A 16,232-nucleotide genomic window follows, 5' to 3' on the forward strand; every position below is an offset into this window, starting at 1 on the left:
ATGGAGTACCTTTTCCTATCCCTTCACTTTCAGTTTGTGAGTGTCTTTAGGTCTGAAGTGTTTCTCTGGAATGCAGCATATATATAGGTCTTGTTTGTTTTTTTTTTTATCCAATCAGCAACTGTATGCCTTTTGATTGGAACATTTAGTCCATTGACATTTAAAGTAGCTATTGATAAGAATGTACTTATTGCCATTTTCTTACTTTTTTCTGGATGTTTTAGTAATTCTTCTCTGTTCTTTTCTTGTTGTCTTGCTCTCATCCGTTATGGTTTGATGGCTTTCTTTAGTACTATGCTTGGCCTCCTTTCTCTTAGTTTTTTGTGTATTTATTATAGGTTTCTGGTTTGTGATTACCATGAGGTTCATAAATAATAACCTACACATATGGCAATCGATATTATGTTGATGGTCTCTTTAGTTTGATCTCTTGCTAAAAGCTCTACTGTTTTACTCCCCTCCTTCTATTTTTTATGTTTATGATACCAAATCTAATCTCTTTTGTGTGTGTGTGTATCCGTTACACTCTTATCATGGAATCATGTAATTTTAGTACTTTTGTCTTTTGACCTGCATATTAGCTTCATAGGTGGTTGTTCTGCTACCTTTACTGTATATTGGCCTTTACCAGTGATTTTATTGTTTTTATTTGAAAATTTTCTTATTCCTATTTGTGGTCTTCTCTTTTCCACTTAAATAAGTCCCTTTAGCATTTCTTGTAAGGCTGGTTTCTTGGTGATAAACTCCTTTAATTTTTGCTTGTCTGGGAAACTCTTTATCTCTCCTTCCACTCTGAATGATCAGCTTGCTGGGTAGAGTATTCTTGGCTGTAGATTTTTTTCCTTTCAGCACTTTAAATACATCATACCACTCCCTTCTAGCCTGTAAGGCTTCTGCTGTGAAGTCAGCTGATAGCCTTACGGGGTTTCCTTTGTATGTAACTTATTGCCTTTCTCTTGCAGTTTTTAGGATTCTCTCTTTATCTTTAATTCTCAACATTTTAATTATAATGTCTCTTGGTGTGGGTCTCTTTGGGTTTATGTTGTTTGGTGCTCTCTGTGCTTCCTGTACCTTGATGTCTATTTCCTTCCTTAGGTTAGGAAAGCTTTCAGCTATTATTTCTTCAAATAGATTCTCTACCCCTTTGTCTCTCTCTTCTCTTTCTAGGACACCTATAATACAGATGTTACTGCACTTGATGTTGTCCCAGAGGTCCCTTAGACTGTCCTCATTCTTTTTAATTCTTTTTTCTTTTATCTGTTTAGTTTGGGTGATTTGCTCCAGTCTTTTGTCCAGCTCACTGATCTATTCTTCTGTATCATCTACTCTGCTATTGAGCTCTGTAGTGAATTTTTCATTTCCAGTGTTGTATTTTTCATTTCTGATTGGTTCTTTTTTATATTTTCCAATTCTTTGTTGAAGTTATCAATGAGTTCATCCATTCTTCTCCCAAGATCAGTGAGCATCCTTATGACTATTAGTTTGTACTCTTTGTCAGGTAGATTGTTTATCTCTGTTTCGTTTAGTTCTTTTTCTGTGATTTTGTCCTGTTCCCTTACTTGGAACATATTCCTTTGTCTCCTCATTTGGTCTCTTTCTCTGTGCTTATATCTATGTATTAGGTAGGTCAGCTACATCTCCTGATCTTGTAGAGGTGGCCTTATGTAGGAGAGGCCTTATGAGGCCCAATAGTGTGCTTTCCTCTAGTCACCAGATCCAAACATTCCAGCCTGTGTGGGCTATGTGTGTTCTACTGTTGTGGCAGGGTTGTTTTTGCTGCAGGTTCCTGGGGAGGCTAGGCTGTCCCCCTGGCTCGCTGGTCGTAATGCTCAGCTGCATGTGGCTGCTATGGTCCCTTCAGTCACTTTATCAGGCGTGGGGAGCCCTAGCACAGTTGGCTGCAAGATCTAATAGAACATTCCTATTGAAGTTTTTATGTTAAGTGAATAGGCCCCCAGTGTGGCCTATTGCTAAGCTCAGGGGCTTATAATTGCTGTAGGCCTCTGGCCTGCAAGGCTGTTGTCAGCTCTTTCAGGATTGCAGCTGAGTGGGGCTGGACCCAGGCATGGGAGCACCTAATTGTTTCAGGCTTTGGAGGGTGGTGCTGATCCTCTATGTGGCTGTTTGAGAAGCACAAGTCTGCTGCAAGACCCAATCACCCTACTACAGAGTCCCCACACACTCCACCAACACAGGCCTACCCCTTGCACATGCCCTGTCCTGCAGAAGCAGACCCACTCACCTGCCTGCAGCGAGTCCAGGCACCCTGCCTATGCAGGCCTACAAGTTGCCCCAGGGTTGCTGTTGGGTGGGGCCATTCCCTATGGTGGGCTGCCTGCCTTGGCTGAGCTAGATTAAATAGATGCTCTAGTGGATGGGGCACATTCTGGGCTAACAGGCCAGGGGAAGAACTCCAATGACATCTGCCAGCGTCTGTGGTCTGTGTCAGCACTACTGAACTAGATTACAATAATGGCTGCCACCAATGTCTCAGTCCCTTGGAAGGTGGTCCCAGCCTGCAGAGGTCTCATCTTGCAGTGAGATGTGCCCAGAGCCTATCAAGTGAGTGTCTTTTCACCAAAGGACTGTGCACCTTTCTGGTTATGTTAATTTTCTTTCTGAAATGGGTGAATTTGTATGTGGGCTCTTTAAGAGCAGGCTTTTTTTTCCCCCTTATGTCTGATAGCTTTTCTGGGGATATTCCCTGTTGTTGTTAATAATCAGCAAAGCCAGATATTATGACACTTGTCTCAGTTGCGCTGAGTTCAAAAGCTGCTTATTGTGGTAAAGTTCCCTGGTTCAGATCCTCCACTCCTCCAGGGAAGGCTTCATACTATAGGATTGCTCCCAGCTGGCCATGAAGTGCCATGGCTGGAAGGTGGCATTTTTCTCTCCAGAAAGGAATTTCCACCTCTTCCACCTAAGTCAGCATTGTCTCTTGTTGTGGGAGTTTTTTTTTCATCTAGCTTTCAGTTTTCTCTCAGGGTAATTGTTCCAAGAGTACTTATAAATTTGTTGTATTCGTGGGAGGAGGTGAGTTCAGAGTCTGCCTATGCCACCATCTTGACACTGGATCTGATTTTGTTTAATTCAATGTAATCCACTTACTTTTTTTGTGCAGGGTTATTGAAGTTAATGGAGTAAATCTCTTCACATGATATTTCTATTAGGAATGATTTCCAGTGGGCTCCATTGCAGTAATCTTCAAAGTATTTGTGTCCCAGCTCTAAATTGTCTTTAATTATAGAGTACTTTGCAGGTCACAGAACTTTTTCACATCCTTTATCATATCTTAATTTACTTATTTGTTCTTTCAATTATATTTGTGTATTGATTGCTTGGGATCCCTGGGGAATTTTGTTTGTTTATTGTGATAAATTACAAATGAGACAGATGCAGCCCCTGTCTTCATTGAGCTCACATTTTGACTTGCAAACTTAACATTTACTTTTCCCATACTACACAACTCCTGAATGAACTGTTTTTTAAAATGCATTCTGTATTTCCTTCTGTGTCTGGTTTGCTTGTTGAAGTTTTCTCTGCTTAGAATATCTTTCTCAATCCTTGCATGCCAAACTCTTATCTATCCTCAAGGGTCAAGATTAACCCTCTTTTGGAATTCCTTCCTGGTTTTACCAGCTGGAAATATGGTCTCCCTCCTGTGAACTCAAATATGGCAAATATATACACCTCTATTTTGACATTTTAATTTTTCTACCTTGTATAATGATGGTAAGAGTTTATTTCCAACTTGCTTATTATATTGTGTGCATCTTAAAGGCAGGAAATTTATCTTATTAATCTTTGTACCTCATTTCCCCCATTCTACTATGCCTGAGATAGTATTAGAAAATTAATGAATTTCAAAAATATTCTTGAAATATGGATCTTATAAAACATTTGTCAACATATGATGAGAACAGAAGAAATAAGAACCAGGAACGCTGTATACACACAATAAAGTATCATCTTATTCATTCTCTTGGCATTACTATTTGATTGGTCTTGAATTTATCACTTTTCTTACCTGAAAAATTTTTTAAAAATGAATTTTTGCTACATAACAAGATGTGGAACTCAAAGGGAAGGATCTTTTGTATGGTGGTACTCTTCATGCTTTCTGGTTTTCTGTTTTTGTAGTTTTTAAAATTTAGGTTAAATTCACACAACATAAAATTAACCATTTTAAAGTGAGCAATTCAGTAGCATTTAGTACACTCGCCAAGTGGGGTAACCAAAACCTCTATGTATATCCAAAACATTTTCATCACTTTAAAATAAAACTCTGTACCTATTAAGCAATTACTAACCATTTCCCTTTTCTCCCAGCCCCTTGTAATCACCAATCTCCCTTCTGTCTCTATGGATTTATCTATTCTGGATATTTCAAATAAATAAAATCATACAAAATGTGAAATTTTGTCTGGTTTATTTCACTTTGCTTAATGTTTACAAGGATTATACATGCTGCAGTATGCGACAGCACTTCATCCCTTTCTATGGGTATAATATTCCATTATATTTATATACCACAATTTACAGTTGTGCACTGCGTAAGGACATTTCCGTCAATGACAGACTGCATATATGACAGTGGCCCCATAAGACTAGCCCCATATAGTCTTGGTGTGTAGTAGTCTATGCTATCTAAGTTTGTGTAAGTGCGCTCTATGATGCTTGTACAACAATGAAATCACCTAATGATGCATTTCTCAGAACATATCCCTGTCGTTAAGTGACATACGACTGTGATTGTCCATTGGTCTGATGATGGACATTTGGGTTGTTTCTACCTTTTGGCTATGGTGGACAGTGCTGCAATGAACATTGGTACACAAGAATTTGTTTGAATACTTGTTTTTAATTCTTTTCAGTATATACCTAGGAGTGGAATTGCTGGGCCATATGCTAAGTCCATGTTTAATTTTTGAGGAACTGCTACGGTCTGAATGTTTGTGTTCCCTTAAAATTCATATGTTGAAACTTGACCCCTAAGGAGATGGTATAAGAATTAGAGCCATTGGGAAGTGATTGGGTCCTAAGAACTGAGCCATCAAGAGTGAGACTAATGTCCTTATAAAAGAGCACCAAGAGAGCTCCCTTGCCCCTCTGCCATGTGATGTCTGGCTCTCACCAGACACTGAATCTGCCACTGCCTTGATCTTGCACTTCCCAAGCTCTAGAACTGCGAGAAATAGATGTTTGTTGTTTATAAGCCACCCAGTTTATGGTAGTTTTGTTATAGCAGCCCAAATGGACTAAGAAAGGAATCTTGAAAATATTTTCCACGGTTGCTCAATAATTTTACCATTAGCAATAGGAAGATACCCATTTCTCCACATCCTCACCAACACTTATATTCCATTTTTATAATATTTTAATTGATTAACTAGTTAATTACACATCTAGTGAAGTGGTATCCCAATGTGGTTTTGCTTTGCATTTTTCTAGTGGATAATGGTGCTGGAAGATTAAATGAGCTGAGAAGATGTCTCGTCTTCACCCTATTTTAATGGAGACAGGAGTATGGAATTTGAGTCCAATTAAAGACAAGGTAGGGGCTGGCTGGGCAGCATAGAGGTTAAGTTCGTGTGCCCTACTTCGGCGGCCTGGGGTTTGCTGATTCGGATCCTGAGTGCAGACTTACACATCGCTTATCAAGCCACGCTGAGGTGGCATACCACATAGAGCAACTAGAAGGATGTACAACTATGACATACAACTATCTACTGGGGCTTTGGGGAGAAAAAAAGGAGGAAGATTGGCAATAGATGTTAGCTCAGGGCCAATCTTCCTCAAAAAAAAGAAAAAAAAAGGACAAGGTAAAGACTCTAGCCTTTCTACCACAAGTCCAGAAGAGATGCCCATTAGGTATAAACCTTGAACTAAGGGAAAAGCTAAATTGAAATAGGTGCATCCTAACAATGTATAAATCTAAGCCTCCAATATTTAAAATATCAGTCAATAATTTAATTACCTGCAAGAATAAAAGTCAACACTATTCAATGGAAGATAAGTAGACTTTCTACAATGTATCCTCCATAATATTCAACATAAAATATGATTAATAGATATGCAAAGAAACAGAACATGTAGCCCACAGGAGAATAATGAGTACGTAGAAACAGAACAGGATATATCCCAATTGTTATAGCTAGCAGGCAGGTTCTGATCTGCCCTTAGTAGGGATGACCAGACATTTGAATTTGAAAATGGCCCCCGGGGAATTTTGGTTTACCACCTCTGTATGGGAACCAGTGATGTATAGTGACACTTGTTATATTCAGGAATGCTAGTTTTTCACTTCACTGTTCTAGGCTTCCATTTGGAACTCTTCATGGTCTTTGATATACTCTCTTAGTAGTTTCTGAACTTCACCTTCACGGTTCTGTTTATGTTTTCATTTTTGTCTGAGTGTCCGGTTCAGTTCTCTCCTCTGAATCCACATTGAATGGTATGATCCCAGACTCTAGTCACCTGTTCACAGAGGTCACATGTCTTCAAGCTGGTCTCTTTCTAGTCCATGGTATAAAAAAGAACTCTATCTTCCAAACTTTGTAGCTTTCCAGCGGACTTCAGACAACATTTAATAAAAGGTCAACAAATGGTGCACCAGAGAGATTTAGGACAAATTTATTATTAAAAAAGAGGCCCCAGGAGATTTATGGCCTGAAGTTAAATCCTGGGACCAGAGAAATTCCTAGTGACTTTTGTGATCTCTTGAACATTTAGTGGGGAAAGGGCAGAGGCAGATACCTGCTGACTTGGTAAACTGCTTAATTTTCTGCCATCATTCACTTATTCAGCATTTAATGTACACAAAACATTGGTAGCTCCCAAAATGATAAAAAGTAACTAAGAAGTAAATGCTGCTCTTCAGAAGCTTATAATAAAGATCACAAACACAAATGATTCTTTTTTTTTAAATGCAATAATTAATTTAGCAGAAAGCATTTGAGGCCATTTTAGTTCTCTCTTTTGGTTGTAAGGAACAGATAGCCACTCAGGCCTTTTCATTTATATGACTATCTTACACATCAAAAGACAGTAGTCACAGTACAGCCAAACCCCATGGAAACCATAACTAACAAAAACTGACAAACCACTAGGAACTGAAGCAGAGAGAAATGAGTAGGGCAGGAGATGAGGCTAGGGTGGAGGGTAAACACAGACAGGTCACATGGTGTGCTCTTGGCCATAGTGAGGATTATATACTATTCTGAATATATTATACTGTATGTTTTATTGTGGGGGAATTTCTTCATCCCCAAATAAATCAGGTTATTTCCTCTTGGTGCCTAGTGTACGATACAAAGGCTAATGTATAAGGTCTGGTGTAAGATGGGCCTTACCTTCCCCTGACAACTCTGTGGATGGACTTTGAATGCTTATCTCTGTGAATGGCAGCGAAGTGAGAAAAGGGATTTCCTCTATTGTTCACCACACAGCTGTGTTGCTCTGTTAATCTCAAGGAAGAACACAGTGATCCAGAGGAAAGATGTATCTACAGGTTTTCATTAACCAAAACTTACTTACTGAGTCCTACTATATAAAAGGAGATGACAATATGATCACTCCCTTCAAAATATGAGTGTTGTTACTAAAATTGGCAGTCAACTTCCCACCAATCACACTAGATCTAGTACAAAGTCATAAAAATATTGTACATTTGGTTACCTTTTGATAGACCAATTAAGGGTAAAACATTAGAAAGTTAGTTTACCCCAAACCAACCCACAAAATACCGGCCCTTACCTCATTTCATCTTGCTCCAGAACAGGCTCACTTGCGTGATCCCCGTATCTCCCTCGCACTCTCTCAACCAAGCAGTTAACTTAAATTATCTATTCTATATTCTCTTATCTAAGGCCAAAGTCTGTTTCCCAAGAGCACTTTTTTCTCCCTCTTTTCCAAGGCTAGAATTATCCAAGTTTTTTCTTATTTCTTTTTCCTCCTCCTCAGAAAAGTTGATATTTGTGTAGAGTTGTTACGTTTTCTCCTGAATATATTTTCTTCTTCTGAGTAAAGAGAGAAACTCTAAAATCAGGGATCTAGGTTTCCAGGAGGACCAGGGATTCCATAATAATATCAAGTATATAAATACCAATTTATGCTATTTTTAAAAATAACAGGACAATGTCTAGGAGAGCAGTCAGTTACTACAAAATGTACAATACATTACATCTATCTATCCATTCTATCCATCTGTTTAATAGATATTCTACTATTAATAGGTATTTTACTATTCTATCACTTTAATAGAGTTTCTACCATACCATAAATAATCCCCAGTCTAGGTGCTGGCAACATGAAGAACACACAGTGTTGAGCTGATTTACTTCATATTCTGCTCATGTGTTATACAATGTAGTATTAACAAGAAAATAATTACACTACATAAAATGCATCAGTAATTATTCCTGTAAGTGTAAATTCATTTACAACCCTGTTAATGAGCCAATTAGAGGACAATTATGTGTGATATTGATACTAACTACAACAATAGAAACAAAAACTCTCATAGATAGGAAAAATCAGTTATAGACCCCAGTAATTAAAGAAGGATTAACTTAGAAGCTGAAGCCTCATATGAGTTTCAAGGGATGATTAATAAGTTGACAAATGGAGGGGAAGTGGGATGTCCTCCCACGTGGGACAAAGATGAGAATCAATAATACCTTTCCCAGTGTCAAGGCCAATTTTCACTTTCAGTTAACTTATGCTATGGACTGAATTGTGTCCACCCAAAATTTATTCATTGAAGCCCTAACCCCCAATGTGATGCCATTCGGAAATGGGGCCTTTGGGAGGCAATTAGGTTTAGGTGAGGTCATGAGGATGTGGCCCTCCTCACAGGATTAGTGGCTTTATAAGAGAAACCAGGGGTGAAGTTTGGTCTCTTTCTCTTTCATGTGAGGACACAGTGAAAAGGTGGCCTTCTGCAAGCCAGGAAGAGAGGCTTTACCAGAACCTGACCATGTTGGTGCTTTGATATTGGACTGCAACCTCCAGAACTGTGAGAAAAAAATTCTGTCAGTTAAGCCACTCAGTCTACGGTATTTTGCTATGGCAGCTCGGGCTGACTAATATAACTTAGATATGTAATCACAAGTTGCCCCACAGAGCAGGACCAGCTTGAGGGTATCAGCTCTTGTTTTAGAACCTGCCCATGCATTATAACAGCAATATTAAACAAGCTATTCATTTGTTTTTTTTACTTTTGAGTGAAAGACCTGGAAAAATCATCTTGTTTAATGAACAACCCGTACCATATTTGATGTGTTTTCCTTTCACCCCTCACTGACATATACATACACACAAATTCCTTGATTTATAATGCCTTGTAGATTATAACATTTGGGCCTCAGAATCGTTAATGGCTTTTAGTTGCTTAAAAGATAAAATCAGTTCTCATGTTGATGTTCAATACTCTTCACAATTTCAAAATATTTTTCTAAGTCCATCATCTATTAATCTCTTATAGAACTCCAACAAGAACATGAAACTTATCTTACATGTAACTATATGTAATAGAGAAGAACAGTGCTTCTGAGATGTCCATATAGTTTCCTGATTTCCCAACCTCGCTCTCATTTGGGTTGAAGCCATGTGACCAGCTCTGGAGAGCAGACTGTGAGCAAAAACGGCATATAAATTCTAGACCAAGATAGTTAACAACTGGTGTGGATTGAGTTTCCAGTGTCAGATATAATGAGCCTGGAAGTTGCTGCTCTGTCCTAACAAGTAAAAAATTGAATAGACTAAAAAATCAATAACATTTTGAATCCATAAGAGAGGGGAGGACACAGGGCAAACCGCTGCTCCAAGATTGGAAAGATAGGTGAATACAGGGACTCTTGGCTTACCAGAGCAGAGACTCACACGCAGAAACCGCCATGAGAATGGGTGCAGCGGTAAAAAACCTGAGCTGTAATTGATGAATTGCTGGAGCCTCAGTGCAGACACTGTGAGAGTTAAAAACTCCAGGGAATCTAGTCAGGTTCAGGGGTGGGGAGCACAATATTGTGAGATTTACCTCCAGCAGCTCAACCGGATTTCTACAGTAAATATCAGAGAAAAATCCCTTCTGGCTTCCATCAGGCGGAGGGTAAAAGGAACCATTTTGAAATAGATGAAAGTACTCTGTTCTTAATGAGGTCTGTCCTCGGGGCAAAGTAGTTAACCAGACCCTAACCTGTGGGGATATTGTCAGAGCCCAACTTACCTAAGGAAAGGAAATAAACAATTCCAGCCTTCTTCCATGTAGGAGAAGGAAAATATCCAACTCCAGTCCACTCTAACCATCCTATCCCACCTAAGAGGAGAGAAAAAAATATGAGAAACACTTGTGAAGTTCAAGTCCAGAGGCATAGGGTAGGTAAAACTGATGCACTTTCTCCATATTTCTCTTTCCCAATGTGGTGAACATGGAGGACACGTGTTCCAGATGGCATAACCACAAGATGGAGGAGGGATATTTAACCTGCATTTAGATTTTACATGAGTGACAAATAAAAGTTTATTGTGTTAAGCCATTGGTATTGCTGAGTTTTTCTGTTATAGCAGTTAACAACATTTACCTTGCCTGTGAAAATTCAAGATTCTTCAATCTGGAGTGAGTACCTCTCTGCCTCTAGGAAGATTACTTATTCTTCAAAGTCCAAAATCAATCTCAAAAGCCTTGGAAGTCTTCCTAACCTTGTCATATCAGAGGGCAGGACTGATCTGTTTTCCTTCTCATAATCAATTTCATTTCCTGTCTGCAAAACCTACTGGCATTTATACTTGGTCCATAGCCTAGATTATAGCCAGCTAACTATTTACTTCTTAGAATGTGTATGTTGCCTTTCTCCCCAGTACGTTATAAGCAAATGTTTTTCTCAGATAATTTTTTAATAAGACATATTTCTTTCTAAAGTTATCTTTATTGTATAAGTACCTTTACTGTAGTCTAATTAAAGTAAATTGAAATTGATGCAAGAAAGTGTGCTAAATGGTTATAAATAACAATAGCCATTGCTTTTCCTCAGTGTGATTCAGTGGAAATTTAAATGGTAAACTAGTGATCGTCTCTAGGGAAAAATGAATATTCAGAGTTGTACTCAGGATTAGTAAAATAAACGACACATCCCGTTAATCAGGGATATCTGAGAGTGTGGGTGGGTAATCTCATATTCTCATTGTAGGTGTGAAAACATTTTCCCTGTGAACAGTCTGCCCAGGGTTGTAGTAACAACAAGATAACTCCCAAAATTAGTTCTACATTGTCACCTCAAATGCTACTCTAATTATTCCACGTGCACTGCAAAGGCTATGTAGAGAACAGGATCATCCAGAATCCTAGAGTAAGTTTGTTTTTTAAGTTATAATAATAGATGAACAGTTTTTGAATTACTAGCATTAAAATGAATTATTTGCCCTAGAGTCAAATTTGGGAATACTAAATCCCTTTGAACATATCAGTTTCTGTGTATGAGATCAGTGTGTTTTGCTCTCAGTCTCACCTGGGTTTTTATACTTATTGAGCTGATTATTTTTTAAAATCTTCTCTTTTGAATAGATCAGAAGTCTCATAGCTGACCCAACAGGGAGCCTCCCTATCTGGTCCTGCACATAGAAAGCCAGTTGAAGAGGAAGAGGGTTGCTTCTTTATAGATCTGTGAGGTCACCTCTGGAGTTTAAGCCTTTGAGTATCAACTAATGTCTTACTTCTACCCATTACATTTTGTTTTTGCTATAACGAAGCAGACAGAACACACATGGAATGCTATGACAGCCTTCCCAAGGTGACTTGGTCTGATACTGATCAATAAGGAGCCTCACCCAGAGAATATTTGAAAACATGAATCCTTTCCCTAACTGAATGGTAGAAACTAAGTTAACTGGAGGCTCGCTTTGTTTTATTCCCTTGCTCTGAGAGGTCAAATATGTTTGAAATGTACTAGGAGACTAAACTGTGCAAAGAGACCCTGAGCTAGTGCTTTCATAGAGTGGCTCATCATCATCATGGCCAATCGGAATTTTGTAAATTAGCTTTTCAGAAAACAAGGACTGTCTGGAGTGAGTTGCCAACAGCTCTATGGCAATTGAAGTTCCTTCTGGTACATATTCTAGTATACACATGTTATCATACATCAACCCAACAATCAATCAGTCAATCAATAAACAAATTTCCCTTTTTGAATTCCCAGGCTTATGAGTAATTAATCCACAAAAAAAAAAAATCACCAGGGTATTGTAATAATGTTATTCACCATTGAGAATAATTTTGACATTGTGAATCAATTATAAGGGATTTTAAACTAAAATGCTGGATCCTAGTCATGAACCCAGATGACAACTTTGCCATGAAACTCTAAATGTTTTTCCATTTAAGCAAATCAGTGTTAAATAAGACTGAAGATTGTTTTAAAATGGGCTAATTATTATTCCCAGATATGTTCTTAAGCAGTTATAATTCTTTATTCAATTTAAGGTGACCCTAGATTTCTTGATTTCTATGGCTTCCATGGAGTGGTTCCAGGGAGAATTTTATGTTTCAGTATATACTTAAATCCCCCTCTTTGTTATGTCACCCTTTCAGGGCCCTATGGTTTTTCCCTTGAAAGAGAGAAGTCTTTTGAACTGAGTAGTTGCCCTTAACTTTTAGGATGGCAGCAAAATTGTCTCAAAAGTGTTGATTCAGATCTTTTTGCCTTTTAGCTTTTGGTTGGATGAACTAAAAAATGTGCCAGTTAGGGGCTGGCCCGGTGGCGCAAGCGATTGGGTGCGCGCGCTCCGCTGCGGCGGCCCGGGGTTCGCTGGTTCGGATCCCCGGGCGCACACCGACGCACTGCTTTGGCAAGCCATGCTGTGGCGGCGTCCCATATAAAGTGGAGGAGGATGGGCACGGATGTTAGCCCAGGGCCCTCTTCCTCGGCAAAAAAAGAGGAGGATTGGCGGATGTTAGCTCAGGGCTGATCTCCTCACAAAAAAAAAAAAAAAAGAAAAGTGCCAGTTAAATCAGGGAGGTTCCTGTTGCTGCAGCTATCAAATGATCCAAAGTCCCAATTAAAAAATGTCCCGTAGAACCATCTCCCATCTTGTAATATTTGTTTTCCCAGCAACAATTTTTCCTTCTTCCAAGACTACATCTAGAATTTTCTGTGGCAAATTGGTCACAAAATTTATCATCTACATTGGGACACTTTTGTAAGTTTACTGGACCCTGTTAAGAATTATACCAAGAAAGCAGGTGTACACTGGGATTGTTGTGATGACCAGGACATAAATCACCTTAAGCTCTGGAGCAGAATCCCTCTTCCCTTGTCCTTTATTTCCTAACCTTTAATCTGCAGTTGCCCTGGTTCTGTTTCATCCTTACCTTGCTTTGTCTACTTTTCTTTCAACTAAAGTAACCTGAGATATATCTCCTTCCTATTATCTTCATGAAAGTGAACTATTGAGGCTGTTCAAACTTTTTTCAAAAATTTCTGACCATTCACTTGTTTATTCAGTTAAATATTAAAAGCTTTGTCATTTAATTTTTCAGTGATCGTGGATCCAATTCTGAACAAGTTCAATCCCTGCCTTAAGGTACTAATGAGGCAGGTGAAAAAAAAAAAGAACAAAATTCCATGAGATAAGTGAGAAGAGAGGCAAAAATAACATACCACAGAAATTGATAGGAAAACAACTAGTCTCAATTGCAGAGGCCAAGGATGGCTTCCTAGAGAAGACGACTTCTACAGAAGTGAAGGTGAGTAAGAACTGGCCAGAGAGGGCATTCTAAACAATAAAAACAAATATTCTATATTCAAGTTTTAAAGTTACTAAGGCGACAGATAGCAAAACTGCTTTTGCGATTTTCTCCAGTAATTATGTCAGTTTCAGTTAGGAAAATCTTTCTAACAACCTATTGGATTCCTTCCTGATATCAGGTGGTGCTATAACATATTAGGATAATAGCCCTGTAGTTAATTCTAAGTAAAAGAATTGATCAGAATGTGTATCACAATCTTTATGCAAAAGATTGATCAAAATGACTTGGATATTTTTCTCCTAAATTGTAGGCTATACTCTTCCAAATGAAGGCAAAATACTAAAACCAAACAAACAAATCAAAAAACCCTCTATTTTGTCTTTGTGATGATGATGAAAATGATGATAACTGAGTCAGTTTATCTGCAGTGGTTAAGTGTGACAGCACTGGAAACAGGCTGTCTTGGTTTGAAACCTAACTCGATCTCTTACTAGCTCTGTAAGTTTACCAGGTTAATTAAGGCCTGCCCTCCTCAGTTTCCTTATGTATAAAACGGGAAATGAAAATAGCTTCTTTATATTGTAGTAGTGAGGATTAAATGAGTTAATACCTTAAAGACTTTAGAAACTGTACCTGTTACATATTAAGTATAAATAATTAATAGTTATGAGGAGTGATATCAAATTATTTAATAAGCATTGTGGTGAACTTCAGCCTGTATCATTAATTTATTAACAATGGTGATGATGATGACAATACAAATTGCTGAGTGACTTCTATTACTAAATACTGTTGGAAAACGTCTGACATTGAATTTCCCTATAATCAGACCCTAAGAAAAGGACTTGAGTAAAACCATTTTATTTGGGAGATGATCAAGGGATGGATAAGAGAAAGTGATACAGAGAAGGGAAAAAGGCCAATTACATGTGTTAATGAGTGGTTACCACTCTAAGCTCAGTCCTGCTTGGGACCCTCTGAGAAGCTTAGTTGGACACATCTCAGAGTTGTCCCCAGTACCTGCCCAGAATTTGGAGGCTGGAGCATTTATCCACCTACTCCTACTCAACAGTGGTTAAAAGTTGCCTTCAGGAGCATTATACTTCCCTGCAATTCTGCAATGCAAGATAGCAACATTATTGAATTGGACTCAACTGAGGTTAACAGCATATCCAATTTATCCAGAATGTCCAAGAAACAAAATATTTTATCACAAAGTAGAGGAGATATACAAAGAATATCTTGAAACTCAAGCAATTCCAAGAACTTTGACTAATCAGTTTGCTCATGAAGCAGTTCCACATAGGTATAATACAGAGCAAGTACTCAGAAAATGTTAGCTATTGTGGTGTTGGGGAAGAAACAGATATGGAGACTGTCATTATACAGCAAGAGCATACTTTTGTCCTAAACTGTATATAGCCCACAGAATCTTTTGTCTCCAATAAATGTTTGTCTAAAACTCTTTAAAAGAACTGGCCACTTTTAATTGGCCTCATCCATTCTTGTTTTTGTTATTGTTGTTGTTATCTTGTCTTCTCTAATAGATTGTGAGCTATTTGAGTGGAAAAAGGAGTTTGCTTTCACTTTGCGTCCACAGAACTTAGCAAGTGCCTAGCATGCTGTGTTTAAGTCAGGAAGAAAAGAAGGAAGGGAACAGCATAGAAAGCAAAAGAGAAATCGTTTTTAAAAATAATGTCTTACATTTATGAAGCTTTAGATATGTCAAGTACTTTATATTTATTTTCTAAGTTCATCATATTAATCATTCTATTATGTAAGCTTTATTAGCTCCACTTTATAGGTGAGATAATTGAGCTTGAATAGAATAAATAATGTGCTCAAGTTTTCACAGGTAGAAAAATAGTAGATCCTGAACTTGAAATCGTGGCTATTTCCTTTAAAAAATCCAAAATTCATCCAAAATTTTATGCTACCTCTGAGGAAAGGAAGGGGAAAAAAAAAGATGAGTAAAGCAGGGAAGGAGGAAAAAGAATAAAGGAAGGAAAAGAAAGATAGAAGGAAAGACAGAGGAAAGAGGGATTAAAAGATTAATTCAAAACTTGCTGAGGAGTCAAAGCCATGTTTGCTCTTATGTGAGAAGCTATCAATGACTTTACTGATGCTCTTCACACAGGAACTAAAAAGGTCTCAGAAGAAATCATGCAGAAATGAGAAGAGAAGTTTCTTGAAACATTGTGTTGGAGTTATTTAGTTTAGAAGAATTTTGTGATTTGTTTATCTCTAGGATAGAATATGATCTCTATATTTGATACAATTAACATTAGAATTACATGTTCATTTAATTAGGCTAGGACCATGGCATTGGGAGGAAAAAAAATAAACTAACCAACCAAGGGATTAAAATACAAATCATTTCAGATTTTTGTCTCTCTGATAGTTTAGCTCCAGAATTGTTTTGGTAAATTTCTAGATTTAGAACAAAGATTCAGATTTAAAACAAAGAGTTCCAAGTACTCAATTCATGTCT

Source organism: Diceros bicornis, chromosome 6, assembly GCF_020826845.1.
Source record: "Diceros bicornis minor isolate mBicDic1 chromosome 6, mDicBic1.mat.cur, whole genome shotgun sequence".
In the NCBI taxonomy this organism is placed as follows: domain Eukaryota; kingdom Metazoa; phylum Chordata; class Mammalia; order Perissodactyla; family Rhinocerotidae; genus Diceros; species Diceros bicornis.